Raw genomic sequence first — 26,253 nt, forward strand, 5'->3', positions numbered from 1 at the left:
TTAAGGTCATAAAGCACAAACCCCTAAATAATTAAAAGTACCTATAAAGACTAATAATTAAAATTTAAGTTTTATGATATGATTTGAATTCCTTATGAATAACAAGTCACATGGCAAATTTCATAAATGACTGGGTAGTAAAATATTGGAAGAAAGTCTGACACGTAACAAATCTATACATTATATACGGAATGGTGAAGATTAAACTCTTAAAGTAAAACATTGCTATTGTTAAGAGTAGAACAGGAACAGCTATGGAAAAGAAAACATCATGGATTTGTGAGGAGCTATAAGACAGAGGAGTGAGAGAATACAGCTTTAGCCAAATGGATGTTTAAGAAATTAATGTCTATAGATGTGTCAGTGCTTTGCTACTTACAAAATGCAACGTTTGGCATACAGTGCTTTGGAGAATCCTTGATGGATGCATAGGAGAAATATGTGGGGTTTGTGTTTTTATATTAAATGTGTAAATTGCAGTCCTCTTTCAGGGATCACATACTTAATTCAAAAAACCACAAGAATAGTCCTTTGAGAGTCTGAGAAAAATGCATAAGTACTGAGACCAAATAATCTTCATCCCCCTTACTCCTACAGGAAAAATGCCTGGACCAATACGGAGGCCCTCCATTACATCTTCAGGAATGTTTTAAAATGCCATATATTTATAGGATTGGAATAGACGGCCAAATTTACAGTCACTATCATGTCCGTGGTTGTTCTGTAGACCCATGTGGTTACTAGAAATAAAAGTGCTATACAAGATTTCTGGTTTAGTCTGTATGAGAAATGGTTTGTCAGTGTGTTTGTACTGTCTCCCCGTCACGTGGTTCAGGTGCTCAGAAATGGAATAGTGAGCTGCATAAATGGTACCAATGGGAGGAATCTTGCTAGTAGGCTACATGTATACATTTTTTTAATAACGGTTATTTTTATATTTCAGCTCTTTGCTTTCAAGTTTTTTAAAAGCAAAGGCCTGATAACATTTAAAGAGGGAAAAATATTTTCTGATTTCAAAAGGAAGGCAAGGATAGTAAAACTTCACTACTGTAGCTAATGTACATACAGCACAAGGATTACGCTGTTACAAGGAATAATCCAAATATGGCTCTCGGAGCTAGTCACATAACGAAAATCTGGGAACTAGATCAGGCTGGACACACAGGCTTAGTCTTTTCCCAAAACTATGTGTTATAAGAAGATGTCAATACAGCTCAAAATTAGCAAACTCATTGAAGGTGGCACTACATTGAAACCTCTTCTGTTTGCCATCTGAATTTCGCCTTTATGAAAAAGCCTTTAGTGACTACTTTATATCAACACTCTTCTGCCTGTCCTGGTAACTATTCACTAGCTATGTGTTTGAAAAAGGTATTGTAGCCCTACAAAGCAAACTTTAACTTCACTTTCAGTTATTCTGTTGTTGCACATTTCTGTTAAATGTTCAGGAGAGATACAACATAGATTTTTTTAAATTATTACTTCACTTAGGAATTAATGTTTTATTGAAATGGACAGAAATAGATCATATCCTCTTAAGAGCTATCATCTGGACTGTTACTATGCAGTTTCAATACATTTTCACATTTGAAAGATTATTTTAATAACCACATTTTCGTATTTTCTTTAAATGAAAGCTTAGATCACACAGAAAATTATGTGGTTTCCATATAAGTGTCATTACCGCACACCACAAACAATGACTTAATCTACTTTTGGTACATGGCAAGTGCAGCACAGTTCATTTTTACATGAAAATGTAGTGAATCAAATGATCAGTGATTTCATTGTGAAACTTGAGCTCTTATTCTGCCTCACAAGCTTTTTAGCCTTGCTGCTCTGAGTAACTGCACCAAAATCAAGCCATTCTTATTAGAAACATAGTACTGCCAAGTGCCATTGTTGTACTTGTCCTTAATCTTTCTTTCACCAAGCTCATCAACCTACTAAATTTGCATTTTTTTTTAATTCTGTGGGTATAATTTTCAACTCAAAACAAAGCAAACAAAAACTGTAATCATTCATGATGAATGCTGTGCACTTCTGAGAATCTCGCTGTGAATGTGTGACATACAAGGACAATAATGAGGACCTTCATTTTGCTTTCCCGACTTTTAAATATTGTATTATCTTCTTTAAAATCTAGAAAAGGATTAAGAATGATGGTGCTACCTGATGTTATTCCAAGGACATTCACTGAAAGCAGGGAGAGTTTTAAGGAAAACTAGAACTGAATAAAGTAGGGAATTCAAGAATATGAAAAATAGAATATGCAAGTCAACCAAAAAAAAAAAAAAGCATATGATTATCTACATGAAAGCAACTGAAATGTTTTTATCTCCCCTGGTGTTTTAGAATGGCGGAATGGTGGCTTTTCAGAAGATACTGTCTAGCGTTTCCAGTTTTGTGGTTTTGTTAGATGCATGATTCTGCAAATGCAGTGAGCTGAACATTGCTTTAATTTTTTTTCTTCAGCTGCGCAGAAAGTTTGGTAATCCTTGTTGTGGTGTGGTTGCGCTGGTTTGCTGCTGTAGGCTTGCAGTTTTGCCTTGTTGGTTGGTTGTTGATGGGATCGAGAGATTCATAAATAAGAGAAATGGCCTTCTGCTTGTGGCAGCAGCTGCATTGCTTGCAATCTGAGAAACATCAGGCTGACAACATCCGTCTCCTCTAGTTCCACCTCCTCTTTCTTCTTTGCAGACGACAAAAGAAGAACCCTTTTGAATAATTCTTACTTGGGCTTTGCATGATAGTGAAATAAATAGCTTTGTAAAAGTAAAAAAATGATTAAACGCAGTCATGAATTCTGAAGAGGGAGGGTTTAGGGAGACATACTCACCAGGTCCAATGTTTCTGACAACGTATTTCAAAGTCAAAAAGAGGAAAGCAGCTTAAGTTTTAATGAATCTTACTTAGATTGAGAAAAGGGGACAGCATGTGGGAGGACCTGCAGAGATTTGGAAAGATATAGCACATCCTTGTCTTGAAATATGTTTTCAAAATCCTGCATGAGGCTGTTGTGCTGCCAGTAAAGAGCTAAAGATTTGAGAATGTATGACTACTCTCCTAAAAATATAGGACTGAATTGTTGTATAAAGGCAAAGAAATAAGTGATTGGTTTCAATGTGTTTCATGGTTTTGCATTTTCATTCCTGCCTTTTCTTTTTCCTGTTGTTTTTAACTTTGTCCTATTGTTTCTTTGCTTTAATTTCTTCATGGTTTATGCTGTGTGGTTTTTTAATTGGCCTGTTTTGATCTTCTGTTTGTTATTCTAGTCTCATCTTTCTACGCTATATTTTGTCCTTATTTTTCCCATTTCGTTTCTTGTTCATTTCTCTGTTGTCCACATTCCCATCTGTTTTTTTCTGTGTGATCAAAGAACAGTTTTGTGTTCTGTTCTTCTAAATGACAAGTGGAACTATAGTTTTGGAATTAGTGTGTGAGATCTCCAAATATGAGTAAAATTCAAAACTTACCCTGCATAGGATAAAACTCGTGATGAGAGGGGAAGATTTATCATACAAACGAACTTTAAAAATGACATAAAAATTCATACGTAGACACAGACTGCACTTATATGGAAGACCTATGGGGCCAGATCCCTAGTCCTGCCTTTGTTCACCATGAGTAACCACAGGAGACTGGAGAAATCATATGGAATATATGCTACGGATATATAGAATATATAGATACTATGGATTAATATCTGCTTATATACTATTTCTTCCCCTTCTCCCAGGGCAATGCCAAAGCTAAGGGAGGACAAAACAGTTTGAGCAACAGCTCAAGGTGTAATCAACGGGTTACTTTAACCTTGGGTTAACATGAATGAGGTTCAGCAGATGCCTGCTGAGAGTTCAGCTCTGTTCAGTGTTTTCCATATCCTCCAGATGACAGTATTGGGAATACGATTATTAAATTAGGTGACATGAGTATGAAAGGGATAGCTGCTGGAACTTAGACAGGTGAAAATTGATTGTGATCCTGATAAATCGAAGACACTAGCTTTAACAATGTTGTGAAATCATGTAAGGGAATGTGTAAGATGCTGCACTTTGGTAGAAGACATCCACCATACAAATGTAAGATTGAGTTCGGTAAAACCCTGCAGAACAGGATCTAGGCATTTTTGCTGTTGTCATGAGGATGACGCTATTAGTAAGAAAAACTCTTCTCATACCAGGAGGTAGAATTAGCATTACAGCTAGCAAGATACATGAAATAATAATTCCACTTAATATTTACTCAGTCTTGGCTTTACCAGTTGGTAAAGACCTGTCCACTCCAGTGCCTTGCACTTCAAGCAAGGTGTGGGCCACTTGGAGAGAAGCGGGAAGGGGAAAAAAATTATAAGGTGGGCTAGAAAACGTGAACTCTGTAGAGACTGAAAGTACTGGAAGTAGATGACTGAGGGAAAACAGCAGTTCTCAAGTACATGAACCGGTACATGTAAGGAAGGGAATAATTTTTTTTTTTTTTCTGTCATCATAGAAATATATAATAAATTTCAGCAAGACTATTCAGGTTAGATTGAAAATTCTTTTTAATATTAAGGATAGTGAAGGGCTGGATTAGTTTTCCACAGGAAACTTTAACTGAAGGTTTTTAAGAAAAGTATAGACAATCTTCTACCAGAAATTACTCACATGTTGTTAATCACCCCTTGGGAGGAAAATTGGATTGTAGGCTCCTCAAGGTCCTTTTCAGCTCTATTCTTCTGTGACTTTTTGGAATTACAGAAATATCATGTCAGCTTCATAAGAAATATTAACTTATAAATATTCCTATAGCAGGTAAAAACTGCTTTTGCAACCTTCCTCAGCCTTATGAAAGATTTTTTCATTTTGTGGAAGTTTATTTGTCAGTTCATGAGACAGATACTTTCTTCCCCTGTATTTGCCACTACTTAGCATCTTTTCCACTTCTCAAATTCAGTACTGCTGTAAGCAACATTTCTTAACATTCAGTTACTGCAAATGCTCTTCCCAATAGAGCACTAAGGAAGTGATTTAATGATAGCAGTATCAGTGCTATTAAATATTACAGAAATTTGTACAGCTTTTAAAGATAAGGGTAATGAAGAAGTGGGGAAGAAACAATGGACGAGAAAAGGAGAAACATACACTAACATGAACTAATAAAGCAGAAAAAGCTGAACAGCAACAGATAATGCTTATGAATGATGAAATAAAGTTAAATGGAAAGTGGCAAAAGAGCAGCTATTTAGGAGTGAAGGTCAGAGTGCGAAAACGTAAGTCAGTGGGACACAGAAAAAAGCAAGTCCACATTTTGCCTGTGGCCTTTTTCTGTTTTCCCCTCCCCTTCTATTCAGAGAACACCTGCTATTGACATTTGAAAAATAATGGAGTGTTCTAAGCATTGTTCATCTGTTTTATTTGTAAATATTTTCAGTTATTTTGAGGAAATGCCAAATGAAAGCTTTACTAATTCAGCAATGAAAAGGAAGCTACAAGAATGGATGAACAGCAACAACAGCGTGTCAAGTGGGCCTGGGGTTTTTTCTTTTTTCCCTTGTAGATTTGCAAAAGTCTACAATAAAAGATAAAAGATCTGATTCTCTGGATCCACTTATTATTTTTAGTGGAGACCGCTTAAGTCCATCCCTTTATGTGTAGAAAAAAGGAAAAGATATGGTTCCTATTTTAAACGTGCTGCCCATTTGCAGTCTTTGGTAAACAGAACTAACATAAGTTGAATTTCATAATACCTGCTTTTTGTTGGTTTATTCCCAGTTGTGGGTGGTCATCTGCAGCTTTCTGGTTATAAGTTGTCTCAGGCTTGGCCTTGTGTTCTTACCTTTAAAGCAGCCTGTAGTCTTTGCATTGCCAACACAGCCTAAATTCTTGATGTGATGGGTAGAAAGACATTGCTTTCATCCAGTGGCTGAAGTAGTGCTCTGCAAGCTTCAGCATAGCCCTTGTCACAGCAGGACAAGCACACAATTTGTATAGTGGCAGCATGTTTGTGGCTCTTCCAGTCCCTGTTAGAGGTGTCCTGCAGTATTCTGTGCTCTGCAGAGCCCAGATTCATCAGGTGTAGGTCACGCACTTTTGCAGGCTCTTCCCCAGAACTCCCCTCTACAACTGGGATATCCTCTTCAGGAATGAATGAAGAGTCAAAGTTTGCCTCTAAGATTGCAGAAATAAAAGGAAAGTCTAAACCCAGAAGTATGGGGCCATAATATAAAACCACCAATCAACAGTAACTTCTTTAAAAAAGAAAACAGCTCATCTCTAATCTAAGATCTACTTGTAGCAACTATGTACCATTACTTCAGGGGAGAAGTAAATCCAAGACCATTTAAGTCTATGTAGGATTTTTGTTTTGGCCTACAATCTGCTTCGTAATTAACAGGCAAAGCATACAAAATGTGCTTTTGTAAAGAAATACTGTTTAATAAACAGGGTAATTGACTCCTGGTTGAAACAGACTTTGCTTTTGATGTGGGCAGCAGTGTTCAGACTCCCAAATGAGATTGTGACAAATAGTTTCAGTACCAGTAGACAACAAAACTGGCTACTGAAAACAGCAGTGTGGTAACACAGGAAATTATGAAACACAAGTTAGTTTGTTTAGCAACTACCTAGATAAATAAGGCAAAGGTCCTTTAGGGTTGCTAAGCCAGCACAAGGCTTCTTATGAGCCAAAAGGGAAAGCAAAAATATGTCAAGTAGATGATTCATCCTCTTCATGGATTTTTTGTTTTGTTTTGCTTTGTGTTTCTAAACATATCTGTCCATGGATTTAGTTGGGTGGAAGGATGAGGTCAACTAGTCTTTTTTCAGTCCTTACTTTTTTTTGTTACTCTTTTGCAAAGCTCAGAGGCTAGTTATTTTTTAGGAAGTAAATTTAATTCCTTATAATCAAATTTGATTTTCTGCTTCTGTTTTACATATACTCCAAAATGAGAATGTATACAGCATGAAACAGGAAAAGATAATATTTTTCAAAGAAAAGTACCATAAGTAGTTGTATCCATAAAAATCTGCCTGTGTACACTCTAACAGTCACTTTCGTGTTAAATAGTCCTTCTGCTCATGCTAGTGTTATTTCAAGTTTAATAAGTATGTGGAATTTGCCCTTAGCAATTAAATCCTCCGCAGAAGCAGCTTAGCATCCAGAACCCTCTAGGATAATTCATTGAAGAGGGACATTTTCAGGGACCTAGTAGGTCCAGGATTTGAAGCGAAAGCCCACTTAGTGTTGCCTTTATGTAGGATACCATAACATACACAGACTTGAGAATGCTGTGGCCAGTATTTCTTATGCCTACTGTTGTACTATTTAATGTTTTTTGTAGGCTACTGAGAATGATTTTTTTCTTTACTCCATATTATTTCATGTTCAATACAGAAACTAAAATCATACTAAGCTGAGATTTTTTTTTTTATTTTTACCTCAGATATCTGGCTGGGTATTAAATGTAAACTTTTTTTCTTGAGCCTTCATAATAAAATGCTCCTATAAGGATGATTGCCATGGTTTAACGCCAGCCAGCAACTAAGCACCATGCAGCCGCTCGCTCACTCTCCCCTCGGTGGGATGGGGGAGAGAATCAGAAGAGTAAAAGGTAGAAAATTCGTGGGTTGAGACAAAGACAGTTTAATAAGTAAAGCAAAAGCTGTGCACACAAGCAAAACAAAGCAAGGAATTCATTCACTGCTTCCCACGGGCAGGCAGGTGTTCAGCCATCTCCAGTCAAGCCGAGCTCCATCACACGTAACGGTTACTTGGGAAGAAAAAACACCATCACTCTGAATATCTCCCACTTTCTTCATTTTCCCCCAGATTTATATGCCGAACATGACATAACATGGTATGGAATACCCTTTTGGTCAGTTGGGGTCAGCTGTCCCAGCTGTGTCTCCTACCAACTTCTTGTGCGCTCCCAGTCTACTCACTGGTGGGGCAGTGTGAGGAGCAGAAAAGGCCTTGACTGCTTTGCAACAATCAAAAACATCAGTGCTCTATCAACACCATTCACATCCCAAATCCAAAACACAGCACTATACCAGCTGCTAATAAGAGAGTCAACTCTACCCCAGCTGAAACCATGACTGTGATTTGTGGTTGTTTTGACTTAGATAACTTGTGAATTGAAAGTAATAGATGCACAAAAGTGTCCTTTACAATTGTGTGTATCTGGGGTAGCTACAAAAATAAATTAAATTGATCCATCTTTTTTTTTTGCTGTAGAGGACAGAAGGACTAAGTCCCCCTGTTGAGTTTATTTTAAGGACAAGGTGAAGTACGTTTCCTCAATCTCTAGCTCATGGTAAATGATACATAAAAGTGGCACTTGGCTAAAATGTGAAGTTATTAATATTAACTAAAAAAAATTAATTTCTGAAGTTATGTTTAGAAAACCATGAATTTTATTCTGGCATAGGATATTCTGGAAGAATATTTACAACAAATGCAGTTTTCCAGATTTCCTCCACAATGTATATGACATTTACTTTGGAATTGTTAGGTCACAGCACAGTCAAAAACAACAGTTAAATAGAATAGTATAAAAATTGGGTTAACAGGCTAGAGACCTTTGCTACTATAAACAAATTAACCTAAACTGTACAAGTTATATCAAAGCAGCTAATGCAGCAGAAAGAGCAGAGCTTATCACAGCTTATGACATAAATGAAGTATGAGATTTGCAGTGAATATCCATGGAGTAGATATGATACTAGTTGGCCATGACAATGATTATAAAATAAAAAAGAGTAATGGAACGTGAATTATAGAGAAAGTCTGATTTTAGACATTTCTTATTAAAAAACCACAAAAAACCAAAGAAACTTTGGTTCATTCTTTCAGTATAATTTTCAAAGAACTGACATTCTGGGAAATCCAGAATAAGATTTATGTATAAAATTAGTGATCAGTAAGTATACTCAGAAGCTTCAGGTGGGTGTGACTTTCTTAATGATTTATTTCAAAAAAACCCAGCTAATAAGAATTAGGTTCAAATTTATTAGAATAACCAACTGTTTTCAATGGCCATATCAATAATGGGCCAGGAAGCATCTCCATGCTCCTGGATGTAGAGCCTTACCACGGCTGCATCCTGACTCCGTATCTGAGTGTGAATTTAGGGGTTGCGAACTTGTTAGTGCTCTGTGTCCTATATTCTGTATTATTCCAGATGCAGTTAACTATACCATGTTTATGTTGCGGCCATGGGATCTTCCTGCTTTTATAAATACAGTTTAGATTTATATTTAACGGGAAATAATGAATTCGTTTGCCCATCTACCTTGAAATGAGATCCATATTTCCTCCTGATACAACTCGACTGACTTCAGTAAACTTAGACCACAGAGGAAAGTGGCCTGTTTTTTTTTTTTAACTGTTTCAATTTAATTTTTAATGGGAGGTTACTCAAACGCATCCATTAGTTGATTACTATTAAAAGACATCACCTTATCAAACTTAGTTTTAAGCTCTCCTATAAAAATGGCATTTAGAAATCTTGTCATTTGTCCAGTTTGATCCTAAAATATTCCTGTATCTGCAGAATGTAGGAAAGCTTATAGCAAAAACCAGTACCCTTGACATCCCTTGTGTGTTACTTCCTGAATTTTTGAGGGAATTAGTGGATAATAGTATATGAATTATGTGGCATATGAATTATGTGATTGGTATATGGATTAATATGAATTAATTTATCCTTGACTGCTCACAGGTGCTCATTCAACAGTTAGAAGGAATGGCAGAGTGAAAGAATGCAGCATTATGTATGCTGGGACTTTCTAATTGAAAGATCACCATCCATAGGAGTTTCCTTTATTGTAGGTATTTATTAGTAACACTACCGTAACACTCCATTCCCTAGAGCTTTATACTTAAATCCCTTACGTGGTTATTGCTGTTGAGTTGCATAGTGCATTCCTACTGTGAATAAATTACGTCTGACAAACTATTAAATTTAAACAAGCTATTTTCTCTGATATACAGCACTGATACCATTTACAGCCAACCACAGGAACATTCCTATAAAGCAGTCTTTGCTATGCTGTAGGAGCATGGCATCTGCTATATTCTCGGCTCCTGAGGGGACTCTGGAGATCACAAGACAATATTAATTAGATCATTGGTATTCACAAGAGATCTTAAAAACTAGCACACATTACAGTAAAACTTTGAGGCCGTTAAAGTTAGGTTGACTGTGAAGTTGATTGCAATTCCTGATCTTAACTATCTTTAAAATCTTTAAACTGCAGAAATGTTTCTGTTGCTGACCACAAGTTAATTTGTTTTGAACATTTAACTGGGGGAACAGTGAATAAAATTGGTCAGGAAATGCCTGTAGGTGATGATGGTTCCAAGTATGGATTTAAGCAACAAGCTACAATCTGTTAATTTGATGTACATGGTTATCAGCTGTTATCATGTATTCTCAGGTTCTGGCTAAATTCTTCTTAGTCTTCTTATAGGACTTAGTACAATCATTTGAATCCTTTTACCTTTCCCTTTGCAAAGGCAACATGAAAGAAAAAAAGGGTAATTTTGACTTTTCAAAGCTCACAAGTAAAATCCCAGGTATCCTTTGCATTTGAGAACTGAGTCTCTGCATGAGAACAAACTCCCCTAATTCAATCACCTCCAGAGTCATCTCTTGCAGTCAGTCAAGCTTTCTTCCTAAGGACAATGATGGATAGAACTGTATTTATTACTCTTGCAGGAATGTCTTGGGTTTATCATCTTATAGAAGGTCTTGATTGCAAATCTGTTTTTTGAAACAAATTTCTAGAATTAGAATCATAAAATCATAGAATGGTTTAGGTTGGAAGGGACCTTAAAGATCATCTAATTTCAACCCCCCTGCCATGGGCAGGGACACCTTCCACCAGACCAGGTTGCTCAAAGCCTCATCCAACCTGGCCTTGAACACCTCCAGGGATGGGGCCTCCACAACTACTCTGGGCAACCAGTTCCAGTGCCTCACCACTTTCACAGTGAAAAGTTTCTTCCTAATATTTGTTCTAAATCTACCTTCTTCTGGTTTGAAGCCATTACCCCTCGTCCTATCACTACAAGCCCTTGTAAGAAGTCCCTCTCCAGCCTTCTTGTAGGCACCCTTCAGATACTGGATGGCCGCTATAAGGTCTCCCTGGAGCCTTCTTTTGTCTAGGCTGAACAACCCCAACTCTCTCAGCCTGTCTTCATAGGAGAAGTGCCCTGCTCCAACCCTCTGATAATCTTTGTGGCCCTCCTCTGGACCCCATCCAATAGGTCCATGTCCTTATGTTGGGGGCCCCAGAGCTGAACGCAATATATCAGGTGGGGTCTTACGAGAGTGGAGTAGAGGGGCAGAATCACCTCCCTCAACCTGCTGGCCATGCTTCTTTTGATGCAGCCCAGGCTACAGTTGGCCTTCTGGGCTGCGTGAGCACATTGCCGAGTTATGTTGAGTTTCTCATCAACCAACACCCCAAAGTACTTCTCCTCAGAGCTGCTCAGTCCATTCTCCACCCAGTCTGTATTTGTGCATGGGGTTGCCCCAGCCCATGTGCAGGACCTTGCACTTGGCCTTGTTGAACTTTATGAGCTTTGCACAGACCCACCTCTCCAGCCTGCCCAGGTCCCTCTGGATGGCATCCCTTCCCTCCAGTGTGTTGACCACTCTACACAGCTTGGTGTCGTCAGCAAACTTGCTGAGGGTGCACTCCATCCCAACATCCCTGTCACCAACAAAGATGTTAAACACCACCAGTCCCAGTATCAACCCCTGAGGAACACCACTTGTCACTGCTTGACACTTGGACATGGAGCCATTGGCTGCAACTCTTTCAGTGCAACCGTCCAGCCAATTCCATATGCACCGAGTCATCCATGCATCAAATCCATGTATCTCCAATTTAGAGACCAGGATGTTGTGCTGAACGGCGTCAAATGCTTTGCACAAGTCCAGGTAGATGACATCTGTTGCTCTTCCCTTATCCACCAACACTCTAACCCCATCATAGGCAGCCACCAGATTTTTTCAGGCATGACTTGCTCTTGTTGAAGCCATGTTGGCTGTCACCGATAACCTCCTTATTTTCCACATGCCTTAGCAGCGTTTCCAGGAGGATCTTCTCCATGATCTTGTCAGGCACAGAGGTGAGACTGACATTAGGGAATATTCATTGCAAATAAGTACATTGAGAATCTTGTTATTCAGCATCTTTTCAAAGTAGTTCTTTGTCCAGCTGTTACACAAGTAGATGTTTGTATAAGTACTGTGGGAGGAGCAGAAAGCAGTCTAGGAAATCCTATAGACTATGCTATACTAGAAGCTGCTTATGCTGATGTAGCACTAGATACTTCAGGTCACCATTTAAAACATTTTTATTAACCCAAAATGTTTTGAACATGTTAATATTTAAACTTGGAGATGTGTCTTAATTATTTAGTTTGGAGTAGCCCTTCTAAATATCTGAGTAAGAAAAAATCCAGAAATCAGGGATTTGTAACACAACAGAAAGAATTCAAAGATATATTAGAGGCAAAGAAACCTTTGAAGAAATCAGGAACTTAAAACTAGCAAAAAAAATGTAAAAGTAAATCTTAATGTTTCATATATCAATACACATACTGGAAATAGCAGCATAACTATGAACTAATCGCATAAGCTAACTGATTCAGGTTATGATTGAAGTACAATAACATACATACTAGTGCATATATGAACACAGTCTTATGAGAAATAATTTTAAAATTGGTATATGTAGGTTAGATGATATTGGTGATTCCCATTACTTAAAAGATCTGCTTTTCTGTACACTCTCTGTCTCTGTGGTTGTTTTGTTTTGTTGGTTTTGGTTTTTTTTGTCTTTTAAGGCGTATGGTATCCAAGGCAAGAATCAAGCATATTGTGTTTGTAGAGCAAATGTGGTAAGAATGAAGAATGATGCTTAGTTAAGGTACAGCAGTGCTGTAATGAGACAAAATAGATTGGGTGAAATCTTGGTTGTAGTCTGGAAAGCAACATAGTTTTGCAATTATTTCCACTCCTCAATCAAATAAGAAGCAATTTGAGAACACATTTCCCACATATAAAACCGTGATCTTACTAAATCTGCAGAGCAATTGGTTTTGCCAAATATGCTTTAAATCAAAATGCTACCGAACTATTTAAAAATTAAAGTTTCTACAAGTCTTCATGTACAATCGATTTTGGTGGTGTTGCTATCTCCATTATCCTCTTCTTCCTAGCTAATAATTACTCTCTTTATACTGGTGGGGTTTTTTTTGGTTGTTGTTGTTGTTTTGTTTTTTGTTTAAATCAATATTTTACATGGGCCCAGATGGCTTTGGTTTTAAGTTGGCTTTATTTTATGATGGAAGGGATTACAATTGAGATTTGGCTTCTCCCTCTATCTATGTATACAATATCTTAAAAAAACAAACAACGCACCACCAACTACAGAAATCATTAAATCAACATGTTTCCTTAATTTTCGAGGACTGTTTACTGCACATAAAGTTAAGTATGTGCACACATCTTTGCAGTATCAACTCCTATGTCACTGTTATTTGAATAAATTTTTAACACGTATTCTTTCTTATTTAGCATAACCTCAAACCACAGCTAGCCTCAAATTTTTCAAGAAGAAGATGTATTATTTAGCCAAATATTTATGGAAGAAAAATCCTATAGGAAATGTAATTATTTTCTGTTATGATTTTATATATATCCTTTGTTTAAACTGAGTATACCCAGCAGAGAATAGTACTGTGGATGATCTTTTTGCTGTCCTCCCAGTTGAAGATCCACTGCCAGTAGTCAGAATTCCAGGGAGACAACTGTTGGAAGCTTTTTAAAAGGAGTTTTACAGATACCCAGCTCTTAACAGAAAATCTGTAGAGTGAGCATCCAGTCTGTTCTATCGGTGTATGAAAATATTACTTGTCTTAGACATTTAAAATGTTTCCCACAGTTTCACGTAATGCTGATAATGGTATCACAAACCTTGTGTGATACTTGCACAAAGTATGATGATTATTTCTCTACAAGAAATTTTTCTAATATTATTACTATGTTATGAAAATATAAAACCTGGAATAAAATCTTAGATACCCTCGGTAGTGTCTTAACATAGATGATCATTTCTGGACTGTTGGCAAGAAAAGTAACAGCTGCTGTCTCAAATATCCCTATAATTGTAAGATATTTGGTGCAAGTACAATCTTATTAATCTTGTTATTTTAAGAGCAATGTCTTTTTTGCTCTGAGTCTGGCTCTTCCTGCATTGTCCTGAATGGTTCATTAATTTGATTTATTCCTTTTCCCTATCCAGTATTTGTCTTCTTAACGTGCAGATTTCCTCAGGTAGCAGCAATAGAATTTGGACTTCATCCAGATGCAGAACCAGGACACAAAACTGTAGGAGACTCAGTAAAAAATCAAAGCAAAGTCTACCAACTTGCCATTAAGAAATACTTGGCTAATGTAAGTTATGATATGTTTATTTTCATTATTCACACTTGTGAAGCTTTATTTCCATAAAGTACAATCTGATTGATTGATGAATTTTGAGAGTATACTGGATTATAGTTTGACTCTTTCCCCTCTTTTCCTCCATCAGTTCTGAAATTTGTTCATTTCCTGATATTCCTATGCATCTTTAGTTTGATAAATACCCCTGCCATCCTGCAGAAGATTAGAAAACAGATATCAAGCCTGTTTTTTAAACTCTCTCACTCGTCTTCTAGTAAAGTTCACACATGCAAATACTATTTTTGCATATTCAAATTAAGTATAGCTATTTGTAGTCACAATCTCTGAGTCTTATTTGCATGCAAAATGTACATGTTCAATCTGGAAGTTATTTAAGAAGGTAGCTCCAAGCAATTTCAACTCACTTTTCAAATGAATAAAAAATTCATACTAAACCAAAAATTGAATAGTTTCATTACTAATGCTTTTGCAACCTTACAATTCAAAGTAGTTTTGAAATAGGCATTTAAATGTGTACATTTACAGAACTAATGTATGAGAATGTGAGTATTTCTCTCAGAGACTTGTTTTTTGCAGTCATCTTTTAATCATCCAGTTTACTGGGAATTTGAACAACACAAATAAAGTTATACAATACACAAAATACAAAATATAAGGACATTAATCTATGGGAACTTTGCCAGAGTGCAGCTGAGAAAAGGCAGGAAAGATCTGTGACAGCTTCCGAGTACCCAACCCTATAAATCCCCAAAGCTGCTACTTTATGAATATGGTAAGACTTCCTCAGATACAAGCTGCTTCACAGATTATTCACAGTTGATTGTTTTGGGGTCATCACTCCTGCAAGGCATGTAGCCATGGGTTTCTGAAGGGACATGAAAATGGAGGAGGTAGAAAGGACTCTTCAAGAGGTCAGACCCTGTTTTGAAAGTCTAGTCCCATTGTAGGTAAGTGGGTTTAATACACAGAGGCATTGGATTTAGCATATAAGGCTTTCAACAGGCAAAAGCCTTTATTAGAAAGTCCTCTCTTTACTCTCAAAAAGAGTCTGTGACAAAATTATTTCTGCAGGATGTAGATACATCCCTGCCTTGTTACCATCTATCTCCTTTTCTTTCTTAGCCTCTCATAAACATCTCATAAACATCCATAAACATCTGGAGAAAGCAAGGATTGTATCGCTCTACCTCCTCCAGGCACCAGTGGCAGAGGTTTTGTTGTACTGGGATTTCCGTGGTTAGACAAATTGGAATTCATTTAAAATAGCTGCAATAGCAAAAAGAAGACTTTAAAGACAGGTAAGACCAAATTGTTATTGGAAGACCCCCTTCAGCTTTGATATACCTGAAAGTAAAGTTGGATTATGTGGATTTTAAGTCCTGATTTACTCGGACAGGTCTGAAAAATCCTGTCTTTTATAGACAGGAAAATGCTATCTTATATTTGTATCATATGTCTCACCTTGTGAATTTGCAATGACAGCTCTAATTTAGAATATTTATTACTTCACAGATAGGACATGGGGAATATGGTGTACAGTTTTTAAATCGATTGTACAGAGGGACAGAGAAGTCACTTAGTAGTAGATACAATACCAAATATGTTTTAATCTCTTCCAGAATAGGATAGGGAAGTCTACCTGACATTCTGGGATAAGCCCGTTACATACACACTTTTGATCCTAAGAATGGTGTGAAAAGCGAGGATAGTTGAAATCATTTTCATAGATCTAAATTACATAAGCCAGACAAAGGGTCACATGCTTTTATGGATGGTGCTGAAGAGCACAAAAAAGTCTGTCTTAAAGCATTCACATTAGCTAAACCCTTCTTGTAATTTTGCCAAAGTAATTTATAAGACCATGTCTGTAAAGGTTTCAAAAATTCTATTGGGAGTAGATGGCTTTGTTTTGAGAGAGTATGAAGGAAATCAGGTCAAAGCCACAGAACAAAACCTAGAAACACTATTAGCATTTCACAATGGAGAGCTCAAGATAATGCAATGATGATCTAATTTCTGATGAAAGTAGATGTCTCAAAGTTCAGTGAGAAACAGAAGTTCCTAATTTTCCTTCTAAATCTTTTGACTATACTCCCTTAGGTTCACTGGCTGTGCCTCTTTATCTCCTTACAGCTGTGTGAATTGCTTTATTCTCATTTTTCTCTCTTTGAAAAGCCAATGAAAATATGTAACCTTTTTTCTGTTGGACCTACTCCTAGCACAAGTATCTTTTGATGGATAATAAAAGTGGCCTAATTGATGTCTTCCTTACCTTGCCTTATTGATCCTGCTGCAGCAGGCATGTTGGGTGCAGGAAAGACTGATCCTATTCACAGTCTGTCCAAAGCTATTACAGCCCCCACCTTATTTTAAGTGGCTCATGAGAACAGTGGACTGGGGCTCTCTAACGGGCTCCCCGATATGTGCATCAGGTCAGACCAGGTTATTCTCACTCTTTAACGCGTATTGACTGCCTCCTTACCACCACATATCACAGAATCACAGAATCACAGAATTATCAGAGTTGGAAGGGACCTCTAGAGATCATCTAGTCCAACTCTCCTGCTAAAGCAGGATTGCCTAGAGCACATTTCTCAGGACTGCATCCAGGCGGGTCTTGAAAATCTCCAGGGAAGGGGACTCCACAACCTCCCTGGGCAGCCTGTTCCAGTGCTCTGTCACCCGAACCGTAAAGAACTGTTTCCGTGTATTTGAACGGAACTTCCTGTGTTCTAACTTGTGCCCATTGCCCCTCGTCCTGTCACTTGGAACCAATGAAAAGAGCCTGGCTCCATCCTTCTTCAACCCACCCTTTAGATACTTGTATGCCATAATCAGGTCTCCCCTCAGCCTTCTCTTCTCCAGGCTAAAGAGTCCCAGCTCTCTCAGCCTTTCCTCATAAGGGAGGTGCTCCAAGCCCTTAATCATCTTAGTTGCCCTTCGCTGGACTCGCTCCAGCAGTTCCCTGTCCCTCTTGAACTGGGGAGCCCAAAACTGGACACAGTATTCCAGTTGTGGCCTCACCAGTGCCGAGTAGAGGGGGAGAATGACCTCCCTCGACCTACTGGCCACACTCTTCCCTATGCAGCCCAGGATTCCATTGGCCTTTTTGGCGACAAGGGCACATTGCTGGGCCATGGATAATTTACTGTCTACCACAACCCCCAGATCCTTCTCCTCCAAGCTATCTCCCAGCAGGTCAGCCCCTAACCTGTACTGGTGCCTAGCATTCTTCCTCCCCAGGTGCAGGACCTTGCACTTGGTTTTGTTGAACCTCATTAGGTTCTTCTCTGCCCAGCTCTCCAGCCTGTCCAGGTCACGCTGGATGGCAGCACAGCCCTCTGGGGTGTCAGCCACCCCACCCAGTTTGGTATCATCAGCAAACTTGCTGAGGATACACTCTGTCCCCTCATCCAGGTCATTAATGAATATATTAAACAAAATAGGACCGAGTATTGACCCCTGGGGGACACCACTGGTTACAGGCCTCCAACTAGACTCTGTGCCGCTGATCACAACCCTCTGAGTCCTGTCCCGCAGCCAACTCTCAATCCACCTCACTGTCACCTCATCTAGCCCATACTTCCTCAGCTTCCTAATAAGGATGTCATGGGAGACAGTGTCAAAAGCCTTGCTAAAGTCAAGGTAGATGACATCCACGACTTTCCCCTCATCCAGCCAACCAGTTATAACATCATAGAAAGCTATCAGATTGGTCAAGCACGATTTACCCTTGGTAAATCCATGTTGACCACTTGGATTTACCACATCAGATTTAAACTCTTTTTCCTCACACAGAAAATCAAAAATAAAATACTCTTTTTCATGATTCTCCCTCTCTTCTCTCATTGGCATACAATTCAAACTCACTGATGACTTTCTTCTATTAGAATAATTGATCATCGTATTCACTTTGCACAATATGTGTACTCTTCTCAATCTGTGGATCAGCAGGACGTTTTAATCTTTGAAAAGCCCTTGGGCACTACATGCTCGTGTGCACCCTGTGCGTTAGACGTGGCACGTACGTAGATCTCTAGTGTACTCACCCCACAATGTGTTAATGGTATTTCTGAAGGAACAGATAGGAGATGTAGGACTCCTGTTAAGATTTTCTTTCAAGATGTGGATTTGAGGGCTGAAATCTTAAAAACAGCACTGTGAGTAACTGTCATGTAAGAAATCTCTAGCAAAAAGCAATAGTAGTTAAGTTGAAGCGTAACTTCTACCTTCAATTCATCTGCAAGAGATTGAAAGTAGAGTTCTGGTAATGAATAGTTTCTCCTACAAAAACCTGAACAAACAGTAATTCAACAATCGTGGTCTTTGCCATCCATGAAGCTTGGATTATTTTCAAAATTATAGGTGATAATAAAAAATTGGGGTTTAAAATATTTATTAAATATACTAGAGTTAACATCAGTTAAAAATCAGATTAACATTTAAGTTGTTTAAATGATCAATAGTTAATATAATAATTTTAATTTATTTTTTATAATATATATACTGTATTACTTGATTATAACATTTTTTGAATTTGCCAAAAGCCTTTGAAGAAAGCACAGTTAAAAAAAAAAATCAGTAAATGCAGTGCCTGCTATAGAAGGAAGGATTTGTCACATTTCCCAGAAAATGAACACTCGCGACAACTTGGGATGGCAAGAGAGGAGGTTTTGCACATGTTTGCCATGGCTCTCAGCAAGGGCCGCAGCAACTCTGACTGACTGAATGTGAGAAACAGCATCAAAGCTAATACAGTACCTAAAAACTGCATCTCCTATGAACTGGTGATGTCAAACATCAATTTCTTAATGAACTCACAGGATAATTATGTCAAGCGTTATTTTGCTTTTTCTTTCCATTAAAGTTGAAAAGTTTCCTTGTTATAAACATTTAATTGAAATAAATACTGAACATTTTTTGCATTCATCATCTGACAAGAGAAACGTATTTTCCTGTTTTTTGAAAAGGTTTTAAAAACCTTGAGAAACAAATGTTCAGATATTTAGTAATTGACTTCTGCTGGTGGCTTTATTAAACCGTCTGTTTCCTATTCTTGCTTAAATATTATTGAAGAAAATTTCAATTAATTTTGAAGTCCATTACTTGAAAGTGGTAGCATGTATGAATTTGTTTATAATCTTAAATTAGAAATATATTTATGAATATAGAAACAAATGAGAAATCTGCTGGTTTCTGATATAATAACAACTAGTGCAATCATAATAATGCTTACATAGCTTACAGTAATGATTGCAGGAGGATGCTTAGACAACTGGTATAAATTGACATAGAAAGGGCAAACATTCCAATAGATAATAGATTACAGAATGGTTTAGGCTGGAAGGGACCCTGAAGATCATCGAGTTCCAACCCCCCTGCCGTGGGCAGGGACACCTCCCACTAGACCAGGTTGCCCAAAGCCCCATCCAGCCTGGCCTTGAACACTTCCAGGGATGGGACATCCACAGCTTCTCTGGGCAACCTGTTCCAGTGTTTTACAACCCTCGTAGTAAAGAATTTCTTCCTAATATCTAATCTAAATTTACCCTCTTTCAGTTTAAAACTGTTGCCCCTTGTCCTATTGCAACAGGCCCTGCTAAAAAGTTTGTCCTTATCTTTCTTGTAAGTCCCTTTTAAGTACTGAAAGGTCGCAATAAAGTCTCTCCAGAGCCCTCTGCAGGCTGAACAACCCCAACTCTCTCAGTTTGTCCTCTTGAGAGAAGTGTTCCATCCCGCTGACCATTTCTGTGGCCCCTCTCTGGACCTGATCCAACAGGTCCGTGTCTTTCCTGTGCTGGGGGCTCCAGAGCTGGATGCAGTACCCCGGATGCAGTACCCCAGATGCATTCTCATGAGAGCAAAGCAGAGGGGCAGAATCACCTCCCTTGACCTCCCGGCCACGCTGGCCACCTGCTGACCACCATTCTTCTGATGCAGCCCAGGATACAGTTGGCTTTCTGGGCTGTGTGTGCACATTGCCAGCTCACGTCCAGCTTTTCATCCACCAGCACCCCCAATTCCTTCTTGGCAGGAATGCTCTCAATCCATTCATCACCCCAGTATTTTCCTTATGACTATTTAAAAGAGAAGCATCTCCAGAATTTTAATCAGGTATTTACTTTGATATACTGTGGTTTTAATATGCTTAGTACTATAATTATACTTTCTCCCTATATATAGCAACACGTAAAAAAACCTAGTAGGCACACTACTGGATTAATTAAATATTAAGATTAAATTTTAAAGTTTTAAGATTTAAGTTTTAAGATTTTAAGATTAAAGTTTTAAATAGTGGTTTTAGCTGCATTTAACTCTATTTCACTTTTGCAGGACCTCACAGACGTACTGACGTCATGAAGCTGTTGCTGCTTTTTTTTTGGAAGCACGAACAAAAGTTGTTTTCTAGGAGCTGGATTCATGAAGGATCATGATTAAAAAGGGCTCAAGTTATCAACAAAATCAGATCTTCAAGTTAGGCATTTACCAAGGGAACTGAAATTCAAAACAGGACTGAGATAGCATTTCCTCTATCTAGAGCAGAGAAGATTAGATGAAGAAGAATGGGATTCACAATAGTCATATAGTGACTGGGGTAAGCAGCCCCTAAAATGTGAAAGGTGTACCCAAGACTAGCATTTGCCTCTTATCCCCTTCTCTCTTGCACCCCAGATTAAACCACGTAACTTAAAGATTAAATTTCTGTGAAATATGAAATTAGAAACTCCATCTTCAGCACTGAACAATGTATTTAAATTCGGATAGAATTGTAGATTCATTTAGGTTGGAAAAGAGCTTTAATATCGTCAAGTCCAACTGTAATATAGTATCTTTCTCTCACTTTACAGTTAAGTGTGGCTGCCCCCTCGCATGCCTACATAATCATCTCGTGCTTAGGGCATTTGCTGTGGACAAGGGAAGATTTGGTTCTAGGAGGATAGGTTTAAACCCTTTTCCCAGAAGCTCCCTAGCCACTAAATTGTAGAAAAAGATTACCGTGATCAACGATAGGCTCGTGTATCGTTATACATCGTAGATACTGCTATCGCAAGGGCAGTTAGGTGTCCAGGACCTTTGGACAGTATAGGGCTAATTCATTCTACGTTACAGCTCCTTCCTGGAATACAGGAAAAATATTTGGAAAGATGCAGCCACTCAATTTCCACTCTTTTCACGGTCACCTAGAGACTGTTCTGGCAGCGTATGGGCAGTTTGCAGTGTCATCTGACCATGCTCCCTGCCATCTGTATGATTTCCCAATGCCAAGCGGTACTGCTCACAGCCAGCTATGCTGGCGCCAGTCCATGTGAGGATTCCGGCACTAAACGGGGAGTAGAGCACAGCCATTTCAGGTGCAGTACGGCTGTTGCCGTACTGTGGTACAGAAAAAGGACTAGTGACAGCCGGTATTTGTCCATAACAGCAGGTTAAAAAAAAAGGGGCTGGTGGACGACTTTCATTGCTGAATTATAACTTCATCCTTACCTGCTTGGAAGACTCTCTTTTCTAGGACTTGACATTTTCTACTTCAAGTCCTTTATTTTAGTTGCATTGTAAATCAGTTTCTGAGCAGTGGCTGGACTCACTGCTTTACCTTTCAGGAAAAAACATACATGAATCACAGTTTTTGATACATACAAAGATTTTTAAAAAATATTATACCATTCATTATGTTTGAAATAATTTGTTACCCTGCTTTTGAAATCTACATATTATTGTCTAAAAAGTGAGTAATTTCAATACATTTAAAAAGATTTTGTTTATATTCACCGTATATAACAATTGCTCTATTTTTCTAATATAATGCTTACATTATACTTAGAGCATTTTTCAAAGAGACAACTCAACAGCCCTCACAAGCATCTTTTGTACAAAAAAAGTTGTATGACTGCTATGATCACAACGCTGATCACGGATGATGCTGAAAATGGAAAGGTTCTTGACTCGGGTTTGTGCAATAACTACTGGATTGCTTTACTTGTATTTGTTAAAAAGCTTACACACGAAATAAACTCCTTTCTTGAGAGTAAAAAAAAAAAAAAACCAACAGAAAAATCTTTAATAAATCACATTGTGATTTATATTTTGTTGCCCAAAGCAACTTGCTATCTCTACCATTTAAAACTTTAGACATGTCCTTTTTCTGCTGAGGGTACCTAGCTGAGCAGTACTTGGAGGCTAGTGGGAATCTTCCAGAAATCTCCTTCTTACCAGTGGGTCACAGACAAATCCTGAAAAACTTGTAATGTTAAACTTCCTGCTTTTTCCCTCAGTCTTCACTGGCGATCTCTCCTCCCACAGCTCTCAAGTGGGTGGACCACAAGGCAGGGACTGGGGGAGCAAAGTCCCTCCCACTGTAAGAGAAAATCAGGTTCATGACCACCTGAGGAACCTGAACATACAGAAGTCTATGGGACCTCACTAGATGCATCCCACAGTCCTGAGGGAACTGGCTGATGTAGTTGCCAAGCCACTCTCCATGACATTTGAAAAGTCACGACAGTCAGGGGAAGTCCCCAGTAACTGGAAAAAGGGAAACACTGCACATTTTTAAGAATAGTAGAAAGGAGGATCCTGGGAAGTACGGCCCTGTCAACCTCACCTCTGTGCCTGGGAATATCGTGGAACAGATCCTCCTAGAAGCTATGCTAAGGCACACAGGGGATGATGAGGTGATTTGAGACAGCCAGCATGGCTTGACCAAGGGCAAGTCCTGTCTGGCCAACCTAGTGGCCTTCTGGATGGAGTGACTACACCGTGGACAAGGGAAGAGCTATGGATGTCATCTATGTGGACTTCTGTAAGGCTTTTGACATGGTTCCCCACAACAACCTTCTCTCCAAATTGGAGAGATATGGATTTGATGGGTGGACTGTTCAGTGGATGAGGAATTGGTTGAATGTTTGCATCCAGAGGGTAGTGATCAATGGCTTAATGTCCAGATGGAGGTTGGTGATGAGTGGTGTCCTTTAGGGGTTGGTACTGGAACCAGTACTGTCTAATATCTTCATGAATGACATAGACAGTGGGATTGCATTTACCTTCAGCAAGTTTGCAGATAACACCAAGCTGAGTGGTGCAGTTGACACACCTGAGGGATGGGATGCCATCCAGAGGGACCTGGACAAGCTCAAGAAGTGGGCCTGTGTGAACCTCATGGGATTCAACATGGACACGTGCATAATCCTGCACTTGGGTCCGGGCAACCCCCAGTATCAGTACAGGCTGGGGGATGAAGGGATTGAGAGCAGCCCTGCTGAGAAGGACTTGGGGGTGCTGGTGGATGAAAACTGGGACATGAGCCAGCAATGTGCACACGCAGCCCAGAAAGCCAACCATATCCTGGGCTACATCAGAAGAAGCGTTGCCAGCCGGTCAAGGGAGGTGATTCTTCCCCTCTGCTCTGCTCTGGTGAGACCCCACCTGGAGTACTGCATCCAGCTCTGGGGCCCTCAGCACAGGAAAGATATGGAGCTGTTGGATCATGTCCAGAGGGTGGGCCACAAAAATGATCAGCAGGATAGAACACTTCTGAGCAAAGGCTGAGAGATTTGGGGTTGCTCATCCTGGACAAGAGAAGGCTCTGGAGAGACCTTGTTGTGGCCTTTCAGTACTTAAAGGGGGCTTATAAGAAAGATGAGGACAAACTTTTCAGCAGGGCCTGTTGCAATAGGACAAGGGGTAACAGTTTTAAACTAAAAGAGTGTGGATTTAGATTAGATATTAGGAAGAACTTCTTTACTTTGAGGGTTGTGAAACACTGGCACATGTTGCCCAGAGAAGTTGTGGATGTCCCATCCCTGGAAACATTCAAGGTCAGGTTGGACAGGGCTCTGAGCAACCTGATCTATTTGAAGATGTCCCTGCTCATTGCAGGGGAGTTGGACTAGATGAACTTTAAAGGTCCCCTCCTACCCAAACCACTCAATGATTCTAAATAATTTTTTTTCCCAAGTCAATAAATAATTTAGCTACTGTCTACACAAGCAATGCATGCATAATTTGGCCATCCTTTGATTTAAATTATGATAATGATAATTTAGTTACTGTTGCCAAAATATGTGTTAACCTGTTGGATTAACAGTGCAATACTTGCATTTAGATATCATCTTGTGCTTGTAAAAGTGCCTTTCACTTGAGAAGCTCTAAGTGCTTAGCACATTGAGCATTGTTGCTAATAGACTCTGCGTGGAAAATGGAAGTTCTGAAGGACTCGTTTCTAGAGGTTAAAAATAATGACAATGTGACCTGTAAATCACTCTGAAAATAAGGCACTTTAGGAATAATAGATAAGGAAAGAGACGTTATCTCGATTTATGGTATTGTTATCATTACCCTATAATCCCGTCTTAAGCAGAATTAAAGAAAAATACCAGTACAGCTTGGTAATTTAATGCCATTATGTCATTTTTTGTAGTTTAGAATTTAAGTCATAGTCTAGATGACAAATAAAAATGAGATTGGGAGGTTTAACTCCTAGGTGAGTATAATACAAAACTACAAGACAAGTTTGTGGGTCATACAATTGCTCTTCATGTAAAATTGCACTATATTCATTGGAAAAATCTGTGAGCATACAGTTAATTATTAACTTCTATGTTCATTTAATTCACAAGTCTTTAAAAAAGTGGGGTCCAGTTCTTTAAGATGGAACGAGACAGGGCTATAAATTGCCTGTCACATTAACTTCTTGCAAACATTCTCTGCTTGATAAGATATAAAAGAAAATTAGCATATTCTTCCTCCCCTGAAGTCTAACTCAAATTATTTTAGGACTAGTTTAACTTCTGACAGCTGAATTGCATACATTAGCTAGCTAGAGCCATCTGCAAGGCAAATGCATTCTTACCTCATATGCCTCTAATTGGAACGTGTTTTCTTTCAGGTGCCATGCTGACTGGTAATGAATTCTGGAATCATGTACATTCCCGAGGATTTATAAACTGCATGGATTAAGGACAGGCTTTTGTGAATTTCAGTTATTTTTACACTTTGACTGTAAGTCTAAACAATATTTCTTGGGTAGTACCCTAAGTATATGAAGAGTTAATAACCCCAAACCAGGGATTATATTAAGGAGACTGGGATGACATAGGATTCTTTAAAGCATTATTTTTCACATTTCATTGAACGGGATGGTCATCTAGATTTTTATGTCAATATCTAACATCCTTTATTTTATACAGTAATACAGTGAGGCTACATGAGAATTCTCTTCTGAATTTCATTCTCCAGCTCAGCAACAGTGGAGTACATTACACGATTTGCATTTTAATACTAATTTTTTTATGACAGAGTAAAAAGGATTTTAAACAATTAATTTTTAATGCTTGTATCAATATCAAATGACTTACCATGATCTTTTTATTGGTGGCATTTACTTTTTCTACTTCATCGTCTTGTTTGAGGATAAAAGATTAGATGTGGAGTATATTTGAAGTGATTGCCTGATTACATTTTAATGCCTTACCGGAAATGTAGAAATACTTTAACGAAATGTTGAAAATGTTTGATGGAAAATGAAATAGATTATTATTCAGTTAAAATGATATCTAGTGAAAATTCAGAATATAATTACGGCAGTTTTCTCATCCTAAAACCAAACTGCAAATTTAAATAAACCATCACTAATACAGTATCATAATGATATGTATCACTTGTGTAACATCAATCTAGAAATCATGGGAACAGCTTTATTTCACTTGTAAACTAGTACTGAGATCTCCAAGGCATGAAGCTGAAGGAGTCTTTCCAAATTTTATAAAGTAGAATGGACATTCTACTAAACA

Source organism: Vanellus vanellus (assembly GCF_965231255.1).
Source record: "Vanellus vanellus genome assembly, chromosome: Z".
NCBI lineage: Eukaryota > Metazoa > Chordata > Aves > Charadriiformes > Charadriidae > Vanellus > Vanellus vanellus.